Source organism: Bactrocera oleae, chromosome 3, assembly GCF_042242935.1.
Source record: "Bactrocera oleae isolate idBacOlea1 chromosome 3, idBacOlea1, whole genome shotgun sequence".
Taxonomy (NCBI): domain Eukaryota; kingdom Metazoa; phylum Arthropoda; class Insecta; order Diptera; family Tephritidae; genus Bactrocera; species Bactrocera oleae.
Genome location: NC_091537.1, coordinates 67,226,279 through 67,253,247, shown reverse-complemented (window position 1 = coordinate 67,253,247; position 26,969 = coordinate 67,226,279). Strand labels below are relative to the sequence as shown.

Here is a 26,969-nt window from a genome sequence, read left to right as displayed (position 1 = left end):
GATACACAGGATCGCATTAGGGAGGGGCATCTGTGGTTAAATTTTTTTTTTTAAGTGGGCGTGGTTCCGCCCCTAATAGGTTTAATGTGCATATCTCCTAAACTGCTAAAGCTATAATAACAAAATTCACTGAGAACAAATGTTTTTAGCACCCCTATCTACGGTTTTAAAATGAGTGATCGGGTGACAACCCCGCCCACTCCCCATGTAACGGTACTGTTAAAAACTACTAAAAGCGCGATAAATCAAGCACTAAACACGACATTAAATTTTATCTCTGGGATGGTATGAGATGACTATATAGGAACCGCGTTCAAAATTAGACAGTGGGCTTGGCACAGCCCACTTTTAGGTGAAAACACATATCTTGAAATCTGCTTAACCAATTTCAACAAAATTCGTTACATAACGTTGTTTTTATATTTCTATGTTATAGTGCGAAAATGGGCCAAATCGGACTACAACCACGCCTATTTCCCATATAACACCATTTTCAATTCCACTTGATTCTTTCACTTTCCACTATGCAAATCAAGCAACAATGATTATATCGGGGTAAAACTTTGCGTGAATAATACGTTTAAAGTATGCCACCTTGTGAAAATTGTCTAAATTGAATCAAAACTGTTCAAGCCCCTAGGTACTGAATATGTGGACCCCAGTGCCTATAGTTGACCTTCTACCGAAAATATCAGCCAATCCACAAAGAAATCTCAAACGAGTATACTATTTGACTTTGCGAGAGTATAAAATGTTCGGTTACATCCATACTTAGCCCTTCCTTACTTGTTTATTTTTAATTTTTATTGCGAGGCCCGACTTGAATTTCGGTGCTGAAATAAATATGAAATGATACTTATATGTATGTATGTATGTATATTTATAATTCAATATTGATCGAGGTCTCCGAAGTTGTTATCTCTATTGAAAATCCCGTTATTCCCTTATTATAGCCACTCTCATATTAGTCTAGACTTCCAGATTGCATGTTTTGTATTTTCTTTATTTTCTGCATAATACAAGCTTCAATTTCTTATAAATGTAGATCGTTCGGATATCGTCCTTTATTCAGAAGATATTCTAGAGGTAACCCTTCGCTGGGCAGCTGATATATAATATAAGGTGGTTTCTTCTATGCCAATATATTATATATATCATTTGATAGCAAATAGATTTGGCGGTATTAATAACCTATATATTAAATCCTAACTAAAGAATAAGAAACAACTTATTATGCGACTAAGACAATTCTCTAATCAGTAGTACAAATATTTTCGTTTGTCGTGAAATTGAAAAAACCCCAGCTAACTTGGGTGAATATGTTGGTTTCATAATAATGTTCTTCACTACGTGATAGGTTACCATGAAGCAAAAAACACAAGTTTTTCCCCGAAATTCTGACTTTTCAGTGTCTGGTGTGTAAACATGAAATTTCGTACAAATTTTGTGAAATGTTTTTCAATTGAAATACCTGAACATTTAGATAGAAGATAATGTTGTCCTAAAATAATTAATTTCAAATATAATACTATTACAGGTTGTGTCTTCAAAACGCTCCAATTATTCGAATCGTAGACAGGCTGAGCAGAGACAAGATAATTAATATTGATTTAGGAACGATAGAAAAGTGTATAAGTTAACCAAGCTGTCTGTTCAAGCTTCTCGAGGTAGTTTGGACATTTTGCCAACGAATCTCTTTTTTTTAGAGTAAATCGGAGAGTCAATGTGATCGAGTCAGTTGTGAATCACCCTCAATATACTCGTAATAATTAGGTATAAATTGGTTAAATGATAGCTATTATTTGGCAATTAAAGTTAACTGCAGAATGTCTTTAACCTCTGCATCTGATGGTACGAGGCCCCCAAAGCAAACAAGCTTATGAAGCGTCTGCGAACCAATCCCGTTCAAAGAATACTTGTAAAAGAAGTTCCCAGAGATTGTAGTCCAACTAAAAGGATTGAAAGTAATATAATCCAAAAATCGCTAGGCCTAAAAAGAAAGTATGAGCTGTTACTTAACTACTTAGCAAGTAAAATACTTTCGGGGCAGAGAATTTTAAATTTAAAGAGAGCATTCATTGGAATCGAAATGGCGCTGAAAAGCGAATATAATTGGGTCTTGTAGCAACTATGCAGAGAGGAACTTTGACCCATGAATTCGTGTGTTGATTACAATGACATTCGATTTTTTACTTCTTATTAACTTATACTATAGATCATAGTCCCATTTAGTATCATTACTACCTATACATTTTGCTTAATGTACGACAATGCCTCTCGGGCCCTGAGTTCTCAGATGGGCTCGGTGCTCTGCAAAAATGTTCTGCAGATTATTTTTTCCTACATTTTTTCCTACTTTGCTAAGAGCGAGTAATTCAGAGGGCCTTCACAAGTTCTCTGTATATTGGAGCTGGAGCAATATCTGGACTTTTTGCGTTAAACTAAAGTTTCGACACCACAATAGTTTGCATTTAAAATCATATGTTTTCTTAGTTTTGCTAAGATATATTACAAATTGAAACCCTTCCAGAACTTTGAATAGCCTTATGTTTAAGTAAAAAGTCAACCATAGAGACCGAGGTTCTTATATTCTATATATGGGGAACTGAAAAGTTGTGGTCGGATTTTGGCCGTTATTAATAGAAAGTTACTACACCTTAGTACAGCTAATTCTAGGTAGTTTTATCCGTTATCTTCATCGATTTATGTATTATAGAGTGAAAGATTCAGATGGATTTGTGTTATATAAAATCCACGCCTTATAGTCCAATTACAAAAACCAAAAACAATTACCATGTATCCCGAACTTAACCCAAGATATAAACTAAAAACTACAACAAAAAAATTAAAGCAGAAGAAAAGTAAAAACCAAGACAGCAAAACCTGTGCTGCGGAATCTATTTTTGATAGATTATCTTGCTTGCTCATAATATTATTTCCAGCGACTACTTCATCGCTTTTGAAAATTATCTTTGCCTTTTACTTTTTCTCGTATTAATTTATCTACTTTTACTACTGTCAAATATCGCCTCATCTAATGAGCAGTCGCTCATATTTTTCCGTTTTCTTTATAATGCATAATTTTTGTTTCGAAAAAAATCTCGAAAAAGAAAAGATTATGCCTTGCTCTAATTTTGAAGCGTCTTTGCCGAAACATCAAAGCAAGCTGTCATTTGATCGGCTACAAAATAGGCACTAGTCATGAAAGACGACGCATTAGAGATTTTTCTTTGCTTACGTATGAAAAGATCGTCTTAAAGATGGCATTGTAAATATTGTAAATTGTTGATGTTGCATAAAAACTATTATATACATACAAGTACTTGTATATGCATGCAAATATCAAAAGCAAGAGTAAAGAAAACAAAAAGGTACGACAGAAGATTAGCGAGCGAAAGGGTAACCATCAACCTAAAGGCAGAGAAAAAATAACAATAATAATAATAAAGCGACAAAAAAGCGGGTTAAGTTTTTGTTGTTGTTTATTTTTTTAAGTAACATAAAGAAACTTGTATCACGTAGTTGCTCCGATCGCTCTGTCAATGAATGAAATGCGTCAAAAGTTGGAAATTTGTGTTGATGTTAATCCATTATATTTTTTTACTTAATTCTTTATTGTTGTTGGGGTAGCGGGTAGCGGTGTTAACATCGCGCTTTTTTCACACTTCAAGCTGGTTTGTTGATTAATCATTAACTAGCATTTCGATTGGCGTTTCGGATTTTTATACCCTGAACAGGGTATATTAATTTTGCCAGGAAGTTTGTAACACCCAGAAGGAAACGTCGGAGACCATATAAAGTATATATATAAATGATCACCGTGACGAGCTGAGTTGATTTAGCCATGTCCGTCTGTCTGTCCGTCTGTCCGTCTGTATATACACGAACTAGTCCCTCAGTTTTTGAGATATCGATCTGAAATTTTAAACACTTCTTTTTCTCCCCAAGAAGCTGCTCATTTGTCGGAACGGCCGATATCGGATCACTATAGCATATAGCTGCCATACAAACTGAACAATCGGAATCAAGTGTTTGTGTGGGAAACTCTTTCATTTGACGAGGTATCTTCACGAAATTTGGCACGGATTATTAGTTAAAGCAACAATGTAATCTCCGAAGAAATTATTCAGATCGGATGACTAAAGCATATAGCTGCCATACAAACTGAACAATCGGAATGAAGTGCTTGTATGGAAAACTCTTTCATTTGACGAGGTATCTTCACAAAATTTGGCATGTATTATTATTTAAAGCATTAATCTAATCTCCGAAGAAATTGTATGGATCGGATGACTATAGCATATAGCTGCCATATTAACTGAACGATCGGAGTAAAGTGGTTGCATGGAACATTTTTTTATTTGACGAGGTATCTTCACGAAATTAGGCACGAGTTATTGCTTAAGGCAACAAATTATCCTCCACAGAAATTGGTCAGATCAGATCAGAACGTTCGGAATCAAGTTCTTGTAAGGGGCCTTTGTTTTTGTGAAGGGTATTATAGCTTCGGCGCAACCGAAGTTAACCTTTTTTCTTGTTTCTTAATATATTGTATGATTTTCTTTTTGTATACTTCTTTTTGTCTATATTGTTGCTTTAGTTTTGGTTGGGCCCACCTTTTGAAATATCGCTTTGCACAGCGCATTAACCTCAAGCGAACAGAAGAAGGCAGGAACGCTAGATGGCATATACATTAGCTATACAATCAAAAAAGAAAAAGAGTGAGAGAGTACACAACCAGCTAAATTTAAGCTTAGAAATACATACGTACACATGTGCATATCCCGGAACGAAAAGACTTGTGTAGATAAAACTCAATAATTATTAATTTCACAAATGGCAAACTCAACTCTCATCTATGGAAGTGTGATGACACAAGCAATTCCTCGAAATTCGATGAATCAGTGAGTAATCTTAAAATTATTAGAAATTGACAATTGTTGACAATTTTTAAAAGTAATACATATACCGATAAAACCCTTAATTTTTTATATTTTATTCTGTATTTCTATTAAACATTTCGTCTTATATAGTTGGTTCAAAATATTCCCTAAAATGAGTGTGTTTTTTTAGACTTGTAGTTTTCCATGACGCAAAACTTTTTTCGAAGTTGATCTGTTTGGTTTGTCATTTCATAATGAAAATTTATTACCAAAGAAATTGCCGATTTTCACAAGAAAATTTTGTTCAGTGATGAAGCTCAATTTTGATTTAATGGGTACGTTAGTAAACAAAACTGTTGAATTTGGTGTGATAATAATCCACAAGCCATTGTTGAGACACCGTTGCATCCTCAGTCACTGTCACTGTTTGGTGTGCTCTTTGTATGTGCAGAGGGAATCATTAGTATCCATCTTTCTTCAAAAATTAAGCTGTGCATAATGTTACAATTCATGGGAAACGCTATAGAGCCATGATTAATGACTTTTACGTGCCTGAAATGGAGAATGTTGATGGACGTTTGGTTCCAATAATACGGCGCTACATTCCATACAGCCAACGAAACAATCAATTTATTGAAGGAAACTTTTGGTGAGCGCATTATTTCTCGCCGGAGCCTGTGACGTGGCTTCCAACATCGTGTGATTCAACACCGCTGGACTATTTTTGTGGCGTTATGTGAAGTCGCTTGTCTATGCAAGTAAGCCCAAAACGATTGATGCTTTGAAATAGCGTATTCGTATTGAATTTGAAAAATATATACAAAGAAAAATGCGTTTAAAGATAAACTGAGGGAACTGAACGGCTAAACTTTGGAAGGCTGTAGCCCAAAAACTTTTTGATATATCCACTTAAAAGTTTAGCATGATGGTATTATTTCCTATCGAAATATGGAAAAGTTTACTTTTTTTTAATTTTACACTGTGTGCCCCTGAATTTTGTTTGATCGAGTTAAGTGATATTCTAACTAAGTTTAAACCGTTCAATTCAAATAAAAATAATATTTTCAAAGTTTTTGAGTCAATACAGCCTAAAAATTAGTCCTCAGCAAGAATGATCTTTTGTTCTTATGCAAATGTGTGGCTCCTTTATGGGAGAGAATGTTGCAATTCTGCTACCAAAAAGTACTACAGTTAGACAAATGTGGTACTGAACACTTTCCTGGTAGGAAAATCAGAGGTTCCGAAACCAGTTTGATCATTTTCGACATGCTACATTTTTAAGAGTGTGTTTGGCGTGTATTCATGACGCCATAAACGAATGGATCGGAAGTCTATGTTCATAATTACGATAAAAGTTAAGCCTATACATAGGTCTATACTAAGATTTTCGAACAAATATTTTTCCAAGTACGAGTTATTGCGACCACTGATATTGATATTAGCTGTCTTCGATTGGTGATTTTCTGCTCGCTTCTGCTTTCTTGTCAAAAAATTTACATGTGAAAGCAACAACAAAGTTATCGAATTGAATTGAAGCAAGAGTATATGCTTAAACCTAATTAAAGTGGTATAACTTATATATTCTATGCTACCAAGTTTTTTTTAATAACCCAACGATTACGCTCCCTTTTGTTTTGCATATTTTAGGCTAGTTTTACCATTGTGGATGGCTCAAATGACAGATTTCTTTTTTTTCTTGTATTTTTGAAACATAAGACTTAAAATCAATTATAATAATTTATATAAAACCTAAATAAATGGTTACAGCAACGGTTTTTAACGCGAAAAAAAAGAATTTCTCTACTAAGAAGCAATCATAACACTATTGCGCATGCGTTCGAAGACATGTTAGCGCAGGGTCGCACCACAAGTGCTGCCCGTTTGTTTGAGCATCTGGTATAGTTTGTTCAATTCGCTGGAGAGTAACACTTGGCGAATCGAAGACAGTTATTATGAATATGTTTAAGACAGAAACTCTCTTGTTATACCTTATTATACTCTCAACAGGAAACGTCGGAAACCCTTTAAAGTGCAGGAGTATAGTACAAATAAACTTGGCGAGCTGCGTCGATTTAGCCGACTAGCGAACTAGTCCCTCAGTTTGTGAGATATTGATCTAAAATTTTGCACACATATTTTTTTTCTTAAGAAGCTGCACATTTGTTGAAATCGTCGTTATCAAAACATTATAAGTTATACCTGCCATGCAAACTGATCGATCAAAACCAAGGTTAAGATCTTCATACAAATTGTTTTCCTTAATTTTTCCTAATTTGATTTGAAGGTGGTTTTTATCAAATCACGTGGCTAGAAAGAACTAACAAACGCTTTGCGATGGATGGAAACCGTTATGGTTAAATTTTCAGTATTAGTTATACACATACCATAGTTGCTATTAGAAATCTTGTGATGGGTATTATAGTTTCGCTATAGCCGAAGTTGTTCCTTATTTTTAAGATTTTTTAAGCGAAAAAAATTGATTTTTGAAAATTCTTGAATGAGCTCATTTTTATACTCTCGCAACATGTTGCTACAAAGTATAATAGTTTTGTTCACCTAACGGTTGTTTGGATCAGCTAAATCTAATCGAGACGAGTTGATATCCGGGTAACTGTCTGTCCGTCCATCTGTCCGTACGTCCGTGCAAGCTGTAACTTGAGTAAAAATTTAGATATCTTTATGAAACTTGTTACACATGTATTCTTGGGCAGTTGGCGTAATCGGACCACTGCCACGCCCACAAAACGCCATTACTAAAAAACAATAAGGTAAGGGGCATCTGCAGGTTAAATTTTTTTTTAAAAAGTGGTCTCGCCCCTAATAAGTTTAATGTGCATATCTCCTAAACCGCTAAAGCTATAATAACAAATTCACGGAAAACAAATGTTTTTAGCACCTCTATCGACAGTGTGGAAATGGGTGAAATCGGGTGGCAACCCCGCCCACTCTCCATATAACGGCACTGTTAAAAACTACTAAAAGCGCGATAAATCAAGGACTAAACACGCCAGAGACATTAAATTTTATCTCTGCGATGGTATGGGATTATTTTATGAGAACCATGTTCAAAATTAGTCAGTGGGCGTGGCACCGCCCACTTTCAGGTGAAAACCCATATCTTGGCATCCGCTTAACCGATTTAAACCAAATTCGGTATATAGTATGAAAATGGATTACAACCACGCCTATTTCCCACATAACACCATTCCTTCTTTCCACTATGCAAATCAAGCAAAAATGATTGTATCAGTGTAAAAATTTGCATAATAATACGTTTAAAGTGTGCCATCTTGTGACTAAAATTTGTCTAAATCGAACCAAAACTGTTCAAGCCACTAGGTACTGAATATGTGGACCCCAGTGCATATAGTTAACTTTTTACCGAAAATATCGGTCAATGTGTAAGATATATAGTAGAAATTCAAATAATAAAATAAATAAATGAAACTCTTGATAATAGTATGTTTTGTGTCAAAAATGGGTTAATATAAAATTTTGCCAACACCTGAAGTAATTTCCCGGCTTTGAACATTGCAAGTTGCGAGAGTATAAAATGTTCGGTTACACCCGAACTTAGAACTTCCTTACTTGTTTAATTAGGCTTACATCAGAGCCAAACTTCGTAAGCTATTTTGAAAATTTCAGTGTAATTACGTGAATTTGTTATTAGCATCGTATGACTTACATAAGTGCATAAGCTTTAAAAAACGTATATACAGTGGCGAGCAGAATTGAGTGCATGTTTACAAAACTGACTTTCAGCACCCCTAAAAACATAACCACACAAGCAAATCCAATTTTTTTTTTGTTTTCTTTTTAGTATTTAATTCGTAACAAATTCTAGTAAAGAAACAAAATCAAATGAGAAAAATTCTAATCGTTTGAAAGAAAAACCGAAAGAAACTCGCATAAACTCAATTTTGCACGTTTAAGAAAAATTCAATAACTAAATAGATTTTAATATTTTGACCATAGACCCTTATTGGAAATGACTTCTTTTACGCGGTCTGGCATGCTCTTTATCAAGTTTTCAATAATATCTTTCGTAATTCGACTCCATTCTGCTGTTACACGATCCCAAAGGTTGGCCATGTTTGTTGGAGCTGCTTCGTACTGCCCGATCCGTCTTCTCACTATTGACCAAAGATTTTCAATCGGATTGAGATCGGGACTTTATGCTGGCCACTCCATCAATTTAAAATATTGTTTTCCAATCCATTCCTTTACAAGTTTTGCTGTGTGCTTCGGATCACCATCGTGTTGAAAAAAAATTTCTTGTTCGGGATAAGCACATTTCTACATAAAATTGGAAAGATTGGTTTGCAGAATTTGATAGTAGTCCTCTTTTCGCATGATACTATCTACTAAATGAAGAGGACCAACATGCCACCATGTAAAGCATCTCCAAACCATAATATTTCCACCGCCATGTTTAACAGTTTGTTTTACATGGTGTCTTTGTATACGTTCTCCGGGTCTACACCAGCAGTATTGCTTTCCGTCTGACTGAAAACGGTTAAATTTGGACTCATCAGACCAGACAACACGTTTCCAATCATCAATGGTTAAATTTTTCTGCTGCCTTGCAAATTTTAAACGCGCTTTAATATTCTTATCGGACAATGCAGGTTTGGTTTTTTTCACACTTGAAATATATCCGCTGTCTCGCAGCGCTCTTCTAGCAGTCCATTCACTAAGTTTTATGTTAATGACCAGAGAAGCACCCTTTGGTGTCAGTAGCTTGTTTTGTCTTATTTCGGACATCATTAGTCGAGCATCTGCGTCTTTCAATAATTTTTTGCGACCTGCGACTTGCGGTTTAGGAGTCAGATTTTGCCTCTTTTGAACTTTTGTTTTTCAAAATATCGACAAATTATTTCTAATTCGAAACCAATTCACAAAAACTGCTTTGCTTCGCCTGAAACACATTTTAAAATGCACTAAGACCTTCAAAATTAGCATAAGAACAAATATAACGGTGAATCTGGCTGATTTATGCTGAGAAGAGAAGAAAGAGGGCGAAAATACTTGGAAGTCATAACACGTGCAAAATTGAGTTTATGCGAGTTTCTTTCGTTTTTTTTCCAAACTCTTCGAATTTTTCTCATAAGTGATTGTTTCTTTACTAGAATTTGTTACGAAATTAATAACAAAAATAAAACAAACAAAATTTTGGATGTGTTTGTGTGGTTATGTTTTTATGGGTGACGTAAGTCGGTTTTGTAAACATGCACTCAATTCTGCTCGCCACTATATGTATATATGTATGTGGGCCCCATTTTTGTTGTTGGTTAAGACGCAATAAAAAGGGATTTCGGTGCATTTCCATACTTATTCATGGAAAGAACGTCAATGACCTTTTAAACAAGCCCTATCAAGCCAATTTCTCCAAGTACAAGTGTACTCAGCCATATGTATATAATTTATATACAATATGCACTTAAGGCATCTCTATTTGTAACTGATAAGTTGTTATCAAATCAAATTTCTATAAAATCGTATAACACACGACGTGTTCGAACTTGATTCTAAAAAGCACGAACAAAATGTTGATCGAGTGATACAGAAAGTCACTCGGTTCATTGATGTTATGGAATAGCTGATACCCACCAATCCAGTTGCAACTGGTTTGCAATATTGAAAATTGAAACTATTTTAGTGATTACTCAAAGAAAAAAACCTAAAAAATAGCTGACAGCTGTTCTTCTAGCCATTTCATCGCACCGAAGTTGAGACTAAAGCTTCAGAATATTCAGAATATTATAAAATGTTTGTTTCGTTGATAGTGTGTTACATTTGTTTGGCTCCTCCCTTTTTTATATAAGCTATATGTATGAAGTGTTCTACAAAACTGCGTTCAGATGAGGACTTTTTTGTTGCTCATTATCGGCAAATTCTCGTTTGGTGTCGCGTTCACACGATATTAGTCCGACAACTTGAGTCGGACAATTTTCTTTCATATTACATTCTCAAATTCTTATACGTTTCATGTACGCAGTGCATAAAAATATTTCTGCTAAGCTAATTTGTGTATCCATATTCATCCTTTTCTAAAACATTTATATTATAAATATTATAGATATGTACATAAATATTTGCATATTACATACAAAAAAATAATAAAATTCAATTTTCCGATTATATTTATTTGAAACCGAGCGCGCAACTATTAAATGAATTTTAAAATGAAATAGAATGCCGAATTGCGTAGCAGTGAACTGTTACAAACAAGAACATAAAGCGAGTCACCCGAGCACGAGTGGTACGCTCCCTTCGCCTTTTCTCGTCGTCCCCTCGCCTAAAAAACTGGTTTGGACGACAAAGAGAGTCCTCGTGTAAACATAGTTCAAGAGAGTGTCCGTACGGCTGATAGAACTAACGAGAATATTTCTAATGTCAGCAATATATTTGAATTACAAAAAATGGTTTAGTCGTAAGTGTAATTTATGGAGCTTGTTGAGTTTAAATGCTAAAAACCGATCTATTGGGGTTCACGCACTATAGTCTTTAAAGGATAAAGATAACCTAGTCTTTTCCATTTTTTCAATGCTTAGGACCTTTTGTCTGAGAGATGATTTGTTTGCGTCTAGACCCTTTATTGCCCTAACGGTATAGTAGTAAGAGTAGACGGAAAAGTATAAGCTTGTATTCACATCTATTACAAAGGATGATCCATTTTGAGACTCCCTACTTTTTTAAAGAAAAAACACAGAAAATTCAAATTTACTAAAGACTAAATAATTTATTTAATGTTTATTAGCATTCGAAAAAACATTCATTGGCATTTAATTTTTGAAGATTATCTCTTTCAAATATTGGCCGCGGCTTTGATGACTCGTTCGTGCATTTCGACTGGTAACTGGATAGATTTTAGACTTTACATCCCCATCGCCACAGGAAAAAGTTTGACGGTGTGTATCACACGATCTTGGTGGCCAATCGACCGGCCCAAAACTTAAAATTATCTCCGCGCCGTTTTGTTGAAACCAAAAGTCTCCGAGATCACGAGCTTCAATTTCAGGCAACAAATAGTCAGTTATCATGGCGCAAACTACATCAAACCGTGGTTTTTTCTGGATGAAATTGCAGCTCTTGAATCTCTTCAGATTTCTCTTCGTCCCAAATGCGGAAATTTCGAGCTAAGCGCGTGAATCACATTCTTTACAGAACGTGAATATTCGTAACAAGTTGAACGATTTGTAAACGTTGTTCAGGCGTAAGTCTTTTCATGATGAAATGCCAAACGATACTAAACAAAAAAAATGACAGCTTAACACTACTCACGCTTGATCTGTCAAAAAAAAAAGCTATTGAAAAAGTACCTCAATTGATATCTAAAAATAATGTTTTTAGACATTTAAGATTTTTTAGAGAGATAGTTCTGAAATCAGTTCCTCAGTTGAGACACATGTGTTTGACATTTATGTTCAACAACTTTGGAAAGCTGCCATTCAAAGGCCTATACTGGAAATTCGTTTAAAGATCGTGGAAATTTAATTAAAATAAATTTAAGAAATTAATATTTAAATTTGCCGCCATTTATGTAGTAAAGTATTGATAGCCCTAAAAAACAAGCAAATCGATAGTTGACAGTTTAGGCATAGTGAAAATGTAGCCTTACATGATTGAACAACGTGTCTTCATTATTGAGCAATATTTCAAAAATAATGAAAGCTTGAAGGCCGCAGTTGGAAAATTTTATATCTACAAAATCATCCTAAGCGATAAACCACCGTTTCACCTTGACGGGTTTGTTAATTGCCAAAAATGCCGCTTTTGGGGTTTTGAAAACTCACATGTGAATATAGAAAAACAAATGCACAATCTGTCGCTGTTTGGGCTGGAAGCTTTAAAGGAGAAGATTCAACGTTGCGTCAATGAAGTTCAGCCACATTAATGCAGAATAATCATGGAAAATATTGACAAACGAGTGCGTATGTGTATGGAAAACCGTAGAGGCCATTTGCCCGATGTGTTTTTCCATAAATAACCATATCCTTTACTACTTTAACTACTATAATTTTTGATTCAATAAAAAAATTACAATCGAAAGACTAAAAACTGTGTTTTCTATTTAATTCCAAACTTGCGTTGATTTTAAGACACCCTTTATATGTACATATATTTTAAAACATGCTCCGAAAATGTGAAGTTGATCCGTCAATATGAGCACATTTGTAAGAATCTTTAAATTTATTGCAATTGTCTCCCAAGACTTTAAACGCCTTTTTCTCAAAACGACGAGTCGGTATTTAAAATAAATTTTATTAAGTCGGTAAATGTACAAGTCTCTTCAAACAAATTCCACAAAAACAAGTAAGGAAGGGCTAAGTTCGGATGTAACCGAACATTTTATACTCTCGCAAAGTCAAATAGTATACTCATTTTAGATTTCTTTGTGGATCTTGCCGCTTTGTTCTATGTTGACCGATATTTTCGGGAAAAGGTCAACTATAGGCACTGGGGTCCACATATTCAGTACATTGAACAGTTTTGGTTTAATTTAGATAATGTCACTCGATTTCACCCATTTTCATACTGTAGGTAAAGGTGCTAAAAGCATTTGCTTCCAGTGAATTTTGTTATTATAGCTTTAGCAGTTTAGGCGGGACCACCCTCACTTAAAAAAAAATTTTAACTACAGATTCCCTTTCTTAATGTGATCCTGTGTACCAAATAACAGTCTTGTATCTTATACTATGTTCGCACCGAATTGAAATCCTCTTGAAAACACAATTTGTGGATTGTGGAACCAAAGTCTTTCTGACCGACAATGTGTGTTTTCGATGAGTTTTCATTGGCAGCTCACACATCTATTTGTTTACATTTGTTATGTACCCTACAAGAACAGTGACGGTCATCTGATGGGTAATATGACAGTCATAGCTGAAAAAATTTTGTTAGCGCGCAGAACAAAGTTTCTATCATTTTCTTAAGAGCCTTATGCAAAAACTGATGTAAACAAACGTATGTATGTGTGTTTGCATCTCTCTTTAACACATGGGTATTCGGAATTGATTTACTATATATCTATACTACTCACTCTCATTTCTTTTCCTGAGTCATTGCTGACCGTCATAGCTGAAAATTGTCAGTTATGACTGAAACGCTATCAGAAGTGAAAAATTCTTTTGCGCAGTAGATAATATAATTTTTATTTCTTTAATAAATTTCAAACTTTTAATCAAAATTAATTATAATAAGATACTTAAATAAAAAAGGAATGCAACAAAAAATATAATAAAATATGAAATATAAAAATAAATTTTCACTTGATGCCATCTCCTCCTCTCAATAGCTCTGCGTACGTCTTTTTCCAATCAGTGGATAGTTCTGAATTTAAAAATGCAAATGTAAATCAACAGTACTTACATATCAAATGTGAGTGTATTGGTGAACCCATCAGCAGTTTCTTGTAGGGTACGTTTGGGCCAATTATGGAATGTAAACAAATTGTCAACTGACATTTAGGGCTGGCAAAATATGTCTTCTAATAATATCGATTAAACTAGAGCAGGCACCGATTATAATGAGTGGAATGTAAGTTTCAAGGGGTTGACAGATTTTGTATGGATGAAAACACAAGTTTTCGCGTGAAAATCTTTTGTCTGTGAAAACACGAATTTTGTGTCGGTGCGAACATAGTATTAATGCGGAGCTTAGTTATGGCAATTTATTTGTTTTTTATAAATGGCGTTTTGTATGCGTGGCAGTGGTCCGATTAGGCCCATCTGCAATATCAACCGTCTTACGGTACCAAGAAACATGTTTACCAAGTTTCATAAAGTTATCTCAATTTTTACTCAAGTTACAGCTTGCACGGGCGGACGGACGGACGACAGTCACCCGGATTTCAACTCGTCTCTTCATCCTGAATATTTATATATACATAACTCTATATCTAACTCGATTAGTTTTAGGTGATACGAACAACCGTTGGACAAAACTATTATACTCTGTAGCAACGAGAGTATAAAAATATGGTGCATTCTTGGGGTAACCGGTACGTACATCAGTAAAATTCCCATATTTGGAATTTAAATAATACTAAACAGATATTTTATGCTCACTGGCATGGGGAAACATTTTTTCTTCTGGTGTGATTTATATGCCAACAATTTAACCGACAGTATCGGGTTTTTACTTTAGACTTAGTCAGGATGCCCATATACCCAAAATTTTATTCACAATAAATGCTATTAAATTTGCGTACTATACCCCTTTATATTTTAGTCGACCAATTTATTTTACTTATGCAATTAAATCTATTTCGAAATTCTGTACAAAAACACTATGAAATTGTCAAGCAAAAACTCCATTGAATAATAAACTGTTGAGAAAACCATCAATAATCGAGACAAGTAATTAATTTCCGAATAAATGTCAGACGATAAGATCAAAAGTTAAATCTAATTTAAGAAACATGTGATTGCATAATTTCGAATCTAAATTATTTTCATGCGGTTCGAAGTAGACTAAACTAATTATTTCCAGTTTTATTATATTATATATTGTGCTGCTACCTCAGACATATCGTAAATATACATGTATATACAGTTAATTAATATATATTGTACATAATGTTACATATGTTATATATCAAATTTCATGCCGCTTGCTTTTAATGAATGAAAATTTTCAACAGAATTACAGCAAATGCTTCGTTAAACTTTTCCCATAAAAGATTTGTACGTATATCTCTCTCAGACAACGAGAAAAAGAATGAATTTGAGAAATATATTGAGATCTTTCATCATTAGTCAACTTTAGCCTTACACAGCGTTCCAGACGGTTCAATGTGAATGAGTCGTTGAAAATTGAAAAAAAAAAACCAGCGCTATCACGTTTAGAGACTACTTCGTTTAGAGACACGAACCAATGTTTATGGTAAATAGTGAAACCCTGACGAAGTTAAAGAGGACTAAACATGGTAAAACAGTAATTGACATTTGGGTTTTCTGACCATTCCCTATACAATTTATTTTTAACTGAAATAACAGAGCAATTGGCATTGTATTTCAAAGTCGGTAGAACATGCGATGATGACGGTTCTTATGAAAAATTGCTCTCACTCATTGCTATAAAGCCACATATCAAGACATGTCATTCATAACTCGTTCTCGAATCAGGCTGAGATAATGATTGCCATCAGATGGAAAACATCTACCCGGAACTTCCTACCGCTAATCCAAAAAATCAACAAGTTTTAGGCCGTAAAGAGGGTTTAAAATTCTTCCCGCCATATATGGATTGCCATCCTACGACAGTGGCCACTAAAACCTTTTCTCCCTTTTCTGTCATGGTTCTTTTCCTTTGCCCCGGGATCGCTTGCGCATTAATTAAAGGCAAGGATTCCAAGATGGACCTATTGCAGGAAGGTTTCTAATCTCCTCCAGTCGTCCAGGAATGCCTACGAATCTGTTGTCTTGTATGACAGCGAGACGTGAAACATTACAGCGAGTGTTAATCGATGTATTCGTAAGATTATGCAGGTGTTCTGGTTAAGTGTTACAAGCAATGCTAATCGCTGGACTGCAACCAAACAGCTACCGGTTCATATCAAAATTCGACGCCAGCCAACACTTGGAGTTGGAAATCGAAGCAGATGCGCAGAAAAGCGGGCATTCGTGTAAGAAATTTAGTTTGTACCACTATGGTAAAACATACCATCCAAAAGGATGGTACTTCGGTTAAAGCGGAAGCGAAGTACTTGCAGAATCTTAATAAAATGTGTACATTTTAACATAACTTCGTTAGCTTTATAAAGACTAAGCTGTTTTGAAGAGTTCGAAGACTGTCCGATTGGCCAAAATAATGATAATCTCCATTTACTATGATTCAGGAGGTCTTGAATTGACTAGCTGAAGATGGTCACATGACTCAACTACACCGAATTGCAGAAAAATGGCTCCATTTAGCGAAGAAAAAATTGCAACCCTGAAAAAGTCACCACCGGGCAGAAATTTTGTGCAAATGAGGAGGCTATAGCCGCCGCGGAAGCCTACTTTGCAGACCATCAGAAAATATATTGATGGGTTACACCAGTTGGAGTCTCGTCGGGTCAAGTGGATCGATCTAAAAGAAGACAATGTTGTGGAAAAAATTGTAATTTTTTGAAAGTTTTCGTTTTTTATTTTATAGTCTAAGCACTAAAAAAAGAGTTTGACATACAAAAAAGTTGAGGCAACTGATAACAGAAGCGCTTTACCGCAAAATTTACTTAAACTAGGTTACTGCGTGCTTGAAGCATTTTTATGGTGCACCTGATACAGAGCAAATATTTGCTTTAAGACTACTTTGGTATTATGCGTTGCTTCACTCGTTCATATTATATCAATTCACAATTTCGAGTACTCGCTAAACAACGTCAGAGCCTTTTTACTCTTATAACAATATAATATTATATATCTGCAAACAAACAGAGCAGCTGATGATGATGATAATGATGTGATGACAAGTAAAAAGCTAAGAATGTGAAATATGTTGTTTTAAAAAAAATTATAATTACTCTTATCTATACACGTACTTTTGAGAAACTGAATTATAACACAATGTAAACATTATATATATACACACATACTCGTTTAGAAATATGGATATCACTATACTTAAAAGAGTATTCGTGTTTACTTGCAAATATAATATACATAAATCTTTTAAGACCTTGTTCTGTACATCCGCAAACACAGTTGAAGGTAGTTATGGGTGTCAAGATAAAAATATGCAAGTTATATATTTCTCAGCTTAACATCAGCAGTGACAGTTCAATGAATACTCAAAAATTAAATATGGAGTATAATGTAACACTTTTATTATATGAGAGACTTTTATATACATTTTTATATAATACTCGGGGAACTAAGATTGACTTGACCACCCATTAAAGTTTTTTTTTTGTCTAATTATAATTACGTTGAGAGCTTAGTTGCAGTTCAATGTAGGGCAAAGAACTTTATGTTTATACCATAAGGTCAACATACGATTTTAGTAAGGTTAGGGAGGAACAGATATCTAAAGACCAAGTCCAACAAGAAATCGCCTAATTATTCAATTTAGAAACAATCATAAGTGTCACTCCTAATTGTTATCGGTATATCATATATGTAATAGAGCATTTAACCATTAGAGCGGTAAACACCTCGTGGCATACCTAATATACCTTGTTTACAGTATAAATATTATTGCTTGCTGCCATAAAACTATTATGTACTGCTATAAAATGTCCCCGATCTCATAACAATATACTTATTTTAATTTGAAAAATAACTCATGAAAACAGAAACCACTCAGTTTAAAATCAGATATTTGATTATTTTCATAAAAGTTGAAGAAGTCTACTCTTCAGTGCCTTAAAATAAACACTGCTGATGAAATTATCTGTGTAGATAAGTCACTTCACCAGAGTACATATTTTCTCTGGAATATCTAATTGGAGATGTGCAATGTGTTTCAACGGGACTGAGGTTATAAATGTGGGTCTCCATTAGTCAATTCTTCAAGAACACCTGTTTTACAAGTGGCTTAGTTGCTTTTATTTGTAAAATTAGGAATGTTATACCCTGAAGACCAGCATACAGAGTAGATGATACCCTGTCAATCCCACCAAACAGATAGCAAAACCATCCTGACTGTCAATATGGCTCACCGCGATGTGACCACGACTGTTTTCGTTTGAAGTTGTCATAAGTGACCCACTTGTAGTAGTCGTAGTATCTTGATCCTATAGTAATCCAATACCGGCAGTTCGAGGGAGAAGAGGACGTGTGCAAAATTTTAGATCGGTATCTAGATAAAGACTAGTTCCCGTATATTTAGAGAGACACACGGACATGGCTTAATCGACTCTGATCATCAAGCTGATCACTTTTATACATATATACTTTACAGGGTATCCAAAGCTTCCTTCTGGGTATTACAAACTTCGAGACAAGCTTTATATATCTTGTTCGGAGTATAAAAACGGGCGTGTTATAAAAGATTCTTCCTTAAGAGGCATTCAACCAGGATCATGCTAATGATGGATATATACATTTTACTGTGGTGGTATGGGTTAGAGTAGAGGCGAGTCTAATTTATGCCCAACAAAGTTCAAAAGTCTTCTTCTAGCCTGTTACGATATCGAATGAGCTCACTGACAGCTTTATGTCGATGCTTTCAATATCTATTTGTCGAGTGTTAAGAACCTCTTTAAATAAGTGATCTGAAGACAAGTGCACACTTTGAAAAGTTCACTGTCTGAAAGGTTAACATATGGAGTAAATATTTTTGTATGATATATGAGATGATGTATAAGATACAGTTCAAATGCATATTATACTAGACTCAAGTGTAAATAAAATTTAAAAAATTCAAAATAAATACAAATAAACAAAATTTGTGAGGTTAAGCTGCCCCGAAATAAATGTTATATGAACAAAAAAGCCACACACACACACATAACAAATAAAATATTATTATTTAGAGTAAAGTAGTGGTTAGATAAATATTGAAGGCTTGTGGTCAATACGTGAAAGCAGACAGTTCATAAACAATGAGTAATTTTTAATGAGCCTGGCTGAAATTACGCTTAATTATTAAAAGTCATTATTATAATAATAGAAAGCAAAGTGGGTTTATTGGAACAGTACATATGTATGTATGTACGTAAGTATGTATTCCCATAATTTACTCGTTTATTACAGTCACAGTACATGACCCAATTGTGTTGGGCGGTACATACGTCCACGTTAAAATCATGATTAATTTAAACATACACATCTTATGAGCGAATCAGTACATACATCTGAACCTTTATATACAGATATTACTTTATAATATTGTATATTTGTAAGTTGCAAAGTGAATATTTAAAGAATTACTTAATCATCTCAAAAAGTAGCGATTACGTTAACCTTTGAGTTACACAAAAGAAAGCACATTGTATGCGCTTTCTTCCGGTTCCCTTACCTTTTCTTCTTTCGCTTATTTGTTCAACTGCATCATTACTAGGGTAGTTTGATAAGATAGCGATATTTATGAATTGTATGTCCATAAATATGACTTGCGTTTACAGCTTACACTTCTGATGGATTATAAAGGGTGTTTTTTTAGACATGTGATTTTCAAGAAGAAATAAAACTCATATAATTTAATGTTATGGCGTTGAACTTAGTCTTATTATAAAATATAAATTATAAATAAGGGATTGTCATTTTGTTTTAAAAATGATTTCGGGAAAGTGGCCGACGATTGGTTCCGTCACATATCTCCACAAAAAATAGTTCAGCGGTGTTAAATCGCTAGATCTTGGAGGCCACGCCACAGGCACTCGGCGCGGGATAATGCGCTCACCAACAGTTTTCTTTAATAAATTGGTGGTTTCGTTGGCTGTATGTAATGTAGCGCCGTAAAACCAAACGTCCTCCACATCAACATCCTTCAATTCAGGCACGTAAAAGTCATTAATCATGGCTCTATAGCGTTCCCCATTGACTGTAACATTATGGCCAACTTCATTTTTGAAGAAATATGAGCCAATGATTCCTTCTGCACATACATACATAGCACACCAAACAGTGACTATTTGAGGATGTAATGGCGTCTCAACACAGCAGAAATAACGCCTTGGGTGCGCTCAGTACGCTTTATCCACTAGAGTAAACGTGATGCAAAATCGATAAATGGTTGCTCGAATTACTGACTTGGCTGGATGGTTATGTTGAATATTGCACGCACGCGAGATTTGATTGTCTCTCCAACTGAGATGATCATAGGACATTATGTTATATATTGATCATAACATATAAATATGTTTCAATATATTATAAAATTATTGTATACATTTTCATTTACTATAAAGATTATTAATTGATCTATCCTCTCAACATGTAACCACTCATTGATTTGGACATATGTTGTAACCTTATTTTTGTATCTGGATCTGACTATTTTACTGTCTAAATCAACTATCACATGTGCAACATTACGGTGAAAGCCCTAGTTGTAAACGATCCCAAAAAATGAACTAGATATTTAATTTTTTCTACCCTCGTACAGTCAGGAGTGTCAGGCGACTTTGGTTTGAAGCAAAACATTTTTTTCTTGTATCCCAAATTGTATTTGATCTAAAACCTTTCAACACAGACTCACCAAACTACCCTCGTTTATTCGCACATAATAGCTCTACCCAAAAGGCATTCAAACCGAATATTTACGTAGTTTTCTATGGATTACGGTAAGACAGTGTGTTCACAAAATATTTGCGCGTATTTTCCCACCCGCTCATAACACAAATCACATAACTGTTGAACGACGCAGCCAACTTTACACGTCAGACACGCAGAGTCATTGTTAGTCGGTCGGTAGGTTTTGTCGGTTTATTGTCGTCGCAACTGATCAATGCAACAAACTTAATTGGCAATCATCGCCGTCACAATTGACTGTGCCATTATTGCAACCGCATACGTATTTATTCATCTCTATATAATATAATATGTTGACACGTATAACTTGTACTTTTACCGTCATTACGGCATGTCATTTCGGTTTTATAAATTATGCAGTAAAATCGAAAGTGTGATTGCTCACACTCGCTCGAATATACACGAACAGACTTGCATAGGCGGAACTGCTGTTTGCAGTGTGAGTATTTGGGGGTCTTAAAACCCCACAATGTTTTTATTTTGTTTTAAATGCTAAAGGGAGGACGTACATTCCAACTTGTTTAGTACTAAGGATTATTCCCCCATAGCAACATTCAAAAAGCGGTAGTTTTGAAGTCAATTTGGTCAACTACTAATGTTTTATAAATACATTTAAGTAATCAAATCCAGTACTGACATTTTTTACTCGTGACAATAAATATACATACGATAAGTCTCCTACCATTTGAATTTACTATAGAATATATAGTAAAATAGCCAAAGCTTCTATAATTTATACGCATTATTCGTTCTCATTTTCTTATAGGCTTAAGACGAGAAGTCAAGAAAGTCATGCCCAGAGTTATTCTGAAGTTTCATGATAGACGTGCTGGCGCAGAAGAGGATTTATTTGCACGAATTGTAGTGCTGTTTTCTTAACGATCTCTGAGATGTGGTTTCTTTCGTTATCAAGGAGTTCAAATACTAATGTGACGCATTCTCCCTCAAGCAGTCAAAAACAGTAATATTGAAAATGTTGTCCGGACCGGATCACTTTCGCATTACAATTTTTCTCTTTGCTTAGGGATCATATTGTGAGATATTTTAGTGCACCGAGTTTTTTTTATACTTCTGAGCTTTTGAGGCAGAACATTCTCTCTGTTACTTCAATTTCGAGACTCAATTCGATTACATTTTATTGCAGCAGCAGTGTTCTTATCCCTAATCCGAAGAGTTTTAAATTTAGAATCATAGAATGGCGTGCTTCCGAAATATTTTTGTCCATTTACTACCGATGAACTAAGCCCATCAGTATCGAAGAATATAGTTCTTTCTTTATTTCATTTTCAATATCATGCAGAACTAATATCAGAATTTAAATTGAATCAGATATCTTATAGTAAAGATTCCAAAGTATAAACAAGCTTTTTTGAACACAAAATTCCCTTAATTTTTGTAACCAAATGTTAATATTATATATTGACTCATTTGGTAGCAAAAAATATTACGGCTAAAACTTAAGAAACAATATCCCTCTTTCATCTCCACCTATGGTTTTGAGTACGTCAGCATGTGTGCACTTAGTCAGCGGTCTATACAGTTTTTGCATAAGATTGTCTAAAAAAAGGTGTGTCACGAGACCGTGCGAGGTTTCTACTCACATTTATGTAACGTCATAGAAAGCGCAAGTAGAATTCTTACATCACTAAATATATGCTTAGATGAAGTTAATTCGGTATATATACATATGTTCATACAAGTATATGTTACGTCATAGCTGCTAGTAATTACCCCTTAAATGTCAAGAGCCACTAAAAAGACATAAGCGTTCGTATTTCATGAAAGCATCTCAAAAATGTTTGTATAAAAATTAGTATTTACTATTTAAAAGCGCGCATGCAATTCGTGACTTATATTTAGTTTAAACACGATTAGCAAGTGTGGGAAATTTTCAAATATTATAATAGCAAGTGAAGTTATTAAAATTTAATTGTTGCATGAGATAATATTTCTCTTATACAAGTACTACATATATGTACATATATAAATATTATATGTATACAAAATAATAAGAAATAGAAAATCTAGTACTCTTTGCGAAATACTGGCAAAAGGTATAAACACGTCATATTTGTGCTTAAGTCGGAATGTAGTTGAGCTGTAAGGCGTGCTGCATTTGTAACTGATTGAGCGCTCTGATGACAGTCAAAAAGAAGTAGAAGTAAATGTGATTAGAGCACAGAAAAATGTAACGGACTTTCATTTAATGTCTACAACCTAAATTACTATCTAAACGCGGCGATTTGCTTATAAATTTCAATAGCTGGTCCAAGGGCGCAAGAGAGAGTTTTTCAGCTTACTACAGGAGTAAGTCTAAAGCAGAGAGATGAATACGGCTCATCACAAATAGTGATCAAAATTCAGAGTTATAGTTGGGTTAACTCAAAAACATCGCTTGATCAGTTCACATCCCGAATTGTTGGGATGACTTTAGTAATTCCATAAGCGGTCAAGTCAGCTTTTGCCAATGAAACCAAAAACAAATATTTTTGAGAATAAAGGGCATGTAGTTAGAGAAACTTCAGAACTCTTTCTATTTGGTTAAATCTTCGGATCTTTATTACGATACAGTCACAGGAGGCATTACTGTGTCATGAATCCCTATTAAGTTTGTTTAGTAAAGTTATGCACCATTTTAACAGGTGAGACTGCATAGTCTGCTCACTAAGGGTCTTGATTTGGCTTGACTGACGGAAAATACCACAATATTTGGCAAGAAACTTATTTAAAGGTCGTAAGTTCTGCCATAAATTCCCTGCAGTTGGAGCATAACACTCCCTGAAGCAGAACTCCCGCCAATATAGTCACTTATTTTCTAAACTCTAACAAATCTATTTTAAATTCTGGAAATACACTAAATAAATAACAAAAGGATCCGGCTGGCACCGAGCTTTAGCTTTGATCACCATTTGAACCAACTAAACAAATATTGGAAGGCCGCTAAAGATTGATAGCATTTTACATAGAACAGTACATTTAAAGTGAGCAAATGTTGTTCAAAGGTCTGCAGTTCCCTAGTTTAAAGACTGAGTCATAAAGTCGGAACTATGAGATAATGTAAGGTAAACGATGGCTGAGGGAAAGATGGAAATATTAAACAAAATTTCGACTTTTGCATCATATATAACACACCCAAGTGACATGCGTCAAACATGGCCTCTTGATAACTCATCCTTATATTCGACATCAACTGAATATGGAATGAGTCATATAGAAGACTTTAGTAAATGCACCTTTTGTAAATACTGAAGAATAAGAAATATTTAAAAGCACTAAAAAAGTAACAGGTCAATGCAATTTATTTATATTTATTGGGCAGTGTGGCCACATGAGGAGCTTACATATGTATGTGTGAATAGCCACACATTACATAACGAATGTCGCAGAATACAAAAGAACACGCCCACATTTAATTGCAATTTCTCGTAAGTCGGTATTAGTCAGGTGAGATGTATCATCTTGAATAACAAGAATGCGTCACATAAGTAAAATACCAACAACAATAAATGAAGTAACAGTAAATAATCAACTTCATTGAAATAAATGTGTCAAGACTAAAAAGTATATAGTATTGTTTATTAATGGACACCAGAACCCACTGAAGACTTTGAGAAGTATTAATTTTCTAAACTTATTGGTTTAAATTGAAATCTATTTCTTTCTAATTTCAATGTTCATTCGATGAAGTCTTCAAATCTCTCAGAGAAACAAAAACCAACAAAAATACCACGGAAAATTAGATGGTCCACAGAGATATCTTGACCCTTATCTCTTGCAACATGTTGCTATACAGTATAGTAGTTGTGTTCACTTAACGATTGTTTGTATCACCTAAAACTAATCGAGATAAATATAATATATAATAAATAATCAGGACGGGGAGACGAGTTGAAACCCAAGTGACTGTCTGCCCGTGCAAGCGATAACTTGAGAAAAAAATTTAGATATCTGGATGAATCTTAGTACATATGTTCCTCGGCACCCAAGAAGGGTTGGTATTGCAGATAGGCGGAATAAGACTATTGCTACGCTTACAAAACGCCATTCATTGAAAACTTATAAAGTGCTACAACTAAACGCCAAATTAAGGTACAAAACTGTGGTTTGAAAATCTTAAAAAATTGGGTGGAGCCCCGCCACGTAATAAGTTTAATGTACATATCTCCCAAACCACTTCAAAAAAGTCAAGCCAACGTGCTTAGAGTATTTATAGTATTTTTTAGCATTCCCGTCGTAAGAGTGAAAATGGTTGTAATAGGATTATGACCAGGCCCACTCCCCTTATAACAAATATGTATGTTGAAAACTACTAAAAGAGCGATAACTCCATAAATAAAAGGGTCAGACAAACTAAATTTCGCACCCGATACAAAAAAGCTTTACAGGAGCCGATATTAAAACTAGACAATAGACGTGGTCATGCCCATAATTAGATAAAAACCCATATCTCGGGATCTGATCGACTAATTTCAACCAAATTTGGTAAGTAACATCGTCCTGTCATTCCTATGTTAGAATGGACTACAACCACCCCTATTTTTACTACGCCCGAATGTCAAATATGGGTAAAATCGGATCAATACTTCCCTTAGCCCCTTTTTACCTAATACAAACATTTTCGAACTTGAGTTGACTTTATACCGCATATATCAGTCAATATATGATTTATCTTAATGAAATTGAAAAAGCATATATATCTATACACACATCGTATCTATATACACATCGTTTAGCTCTCAATACGTGAGGAGTTGTTTTAGCCTTGACCGCACCTTTTGAACACCTTCTTGTCTGCCTACTTTTGTAACAATCTTTCCAAAAAATCCGGACTTTGGTTTATTTATATAGACCGTTGACCTAACGTACACTTTGAAAAAGTATGCAAATATAGTCGTCTAACTATATCGTCGAACAGACTTTTTCATGTGAATCATTTACCAAGAGTCGTTAAAAAATGTGATCGTTTTACGCGATGTATGGTTGCACCATCTTGTTAAACCATATATACCAAAAAGGCATTCATTTGTCTGCGATGCTCACTGCAGACAGCTTGACTTCTTTCGAAGCCTCGTTAAGAAAACCGCAACAACCACTAACTTTTTGTATATAAAAGGGAAACGAAAGATTTTCAGAACCTCGGAATTATTTGTTATCCGAAGAAAAAGCTGTCGAAAAGATACAGTGCTTGAAAAGATACAGGTGCTCAACTTCTCTTATGGATCGACTCAACACATATTGATTAATGTTTTGGATATGAAGCTTGTCAATGCTATGTTCGTATCAAAAGACCAGAATCTTTTGCACAAACGGCGGTAAGTATAATTACTGGTGACAATCAATCAATATGACATTGAAACTATCCAACAATCCAAAACCAAAACAGCCAAAATTCGCTGAAGCCACTGAATAAGGGGTTACATGGGTTTAGGGCTTCAAAAAACAAAAAACAAAAAATTGTATTGCCTTATTTAATTCTATAAAATCTCTAGAATAGTATCCTAAATTCTAAGAGAATTCTTAAAAGTTGATCCCAGTAATAAATTTGGAGGTACAGTTTTGAAAAGTTGCGTGCCTATAGTTGAAAATCAAATGGTATACTCGTTTTAGATTTCTTTGTGGATCTTGCCGCCTTGTTCTATGTTGATCGATATTTTCGGTAAAAAGTCAACTATAGGCACTGGGGTCCACATATTCAGTATCTAGGGGCTTGAACAGTTTGGTTCGATTTAGACGAGTTTGGTCACAAAGTGGAACACTTTAAACGTATTATTTACGCAAAGTTTTCGCCGATATAATCATTGTTGCTTAATATGCATACTGGAAAGTAAAAAAATCAGATGGAATTTAAAGTGGTGTTATATGGGAAATAGGCGTGGTTGTAATTTGATTTCGCCCATTTTCGTAC

At 34.6% G+C, this 26,969-nt stretch overlaps 1 long non-coding RNA gene across 1 annotated transcript; it reads left to right on the top strand.

Annotated features, from left to right (window-relative positions):
- The first annotated feature begins 5,038 nt into the window (after nt 1-5,038).
- On the top strand, nt 5,039-24,628 carry LOC118682381 (uncharacterized). Its single transcript, XR_004978172.2, has 3 exons — nt 5,039-5,218; nt 5,335-5,641; nt 21,831-24,628. It is a non-coding gene; the product is annotated as an uncharacterized lncRNA (long non-coding RNA).
- The last annotated feature ends 2,341 nt before the right edge of the window (nt 24,629-26,969 follow it).